Genomic DNA, 1,547 nt, shown 5'->3' with positions numbered 1-1,547 from the left:
TCAAACTTAAAATTTAGCTCATTACAATTTTAACAAATCAAGGCTTTTTATTTCTAACCACTCTGTTCAAATTTGTATAGTTTTTAATTGTTGTTTATAATGCCTTGTACCAGATCTGAATTATATTTTTTTTCAAAAAATCTCTGATCCAATTCAGAAATACATACAATTGCTTTGAAAAAAACTTTTAATTCAGAAATATTTCATTTAAACGCTCAATAATTCATATGTATAAAACACAAACTTTTAACACCTTTTAATTTTACAATTTTTTTAATTAAATTATTTTAAAATACTAAATAACCGTTTACAAATTTTTATGACTTTAACATTTAAGAGATTTCTGGTTAAAAAATACAAATTACGCTATTATTTTTAAGGTTCAAAATGATAATAATTCAATAAAATTTCAGTTCGTAACATTAAAAATTGAACGATTAAATTAATTTTTTAAATAGAAACTTTTTAAAATAAAAGTTACATTGTTTTTAATTTAAGTTGTTCCAGATTAATGTTTTTGCATTGTTATTCAGAGATAAAAATTTTAGTCATAAAACTTTAAACGGTTATTTCGTATTTTAAAATAATTTAATTAAAAAAATGGTAAAATTAAAAGGTGTTAAAAGTTTGTGTTTTATACGTATGAATTATTGAGCATTTAAATGAAATATTTCTGAATTAAAATTTTTTTCAAAGCAATTGTATGTATTTCTGAATTGGATCAGAGATTTTTTGAAAAAAAAATATATATAATTCAGATTTGGGACAAGCCATTATAAACAACAATTAAAAACTATACAAATTTGAACAGAGTGGTTAGAAATAAAAAGCCTTGATTTGTTAAAATTGTAATGAGCTAAATTTTAAGTTTGAACGCTACAATTTTAATTTAGAATAATATTCAAAATTAATTTAAAACTTGAAATTATTTGAAATACTTTGAAACACGATGTAGATTTTTGCAGATTAAAAAAAAAAGCTTTTGAGAATTGTAAAATATTCAAAAAGAATAACAAAAATTGTTGTGATTACTAAGAAAATTGAAAATGATTTTTTGGTTTGAAAAATTAATTTTAAGTGAGTATTTGAAAAGATTTTAAAAATTAAAAAAAAGGAATCAGGACGATTTTAAGGCAATTTTTTTATTTTGCAGATTTTTTAATTTTAGGAAAAAATCTAATTAACACAATAAATCAATTTTCAACCCAAAAGTTTACTTTTCAACAAAATAAATTAATTTTCTATCAAATAATTGGAGTTTTAACTAATAAGATGTACAGGATAAAGTTTCAAACAAAAATGGAATAGTACAATTTCCAGTTAAAAACTGTGCTAAAAAATTGAATTGAACAAGACAAAAAAACGAATTTTCAACAAAATTGTTAAATTTTCAAGGGAAAAGGTGAATTTTTGACCAAGAAAACGCTATACACAAAAAAAAACGATTTTCCAACTTAACCAATATAAACGATTAATTTTTAATCAATCATATAATAGTTACATTTTCAGATAAAGACAAATAAAAAAAAATAGACTATAATAATATA

This window comes from Belonocnema kinseyi, chromosome 7, assembly GCF_010883055.1.
Source record: "Belonocnema kinseyi isolate 2016_QV_RU_SX_M_011 chromosome 7, B_treatae_v1, whole genome shotgun sequence".
NCBI lineage: Eukaryota > Metazoa > Arthropoda > Insecta > Hymenoptera > Cynipidae > Belonocnema > Belonocnema kinseyi.
This window is presented reverse-complemented; position numbering follows the sequence as displayed.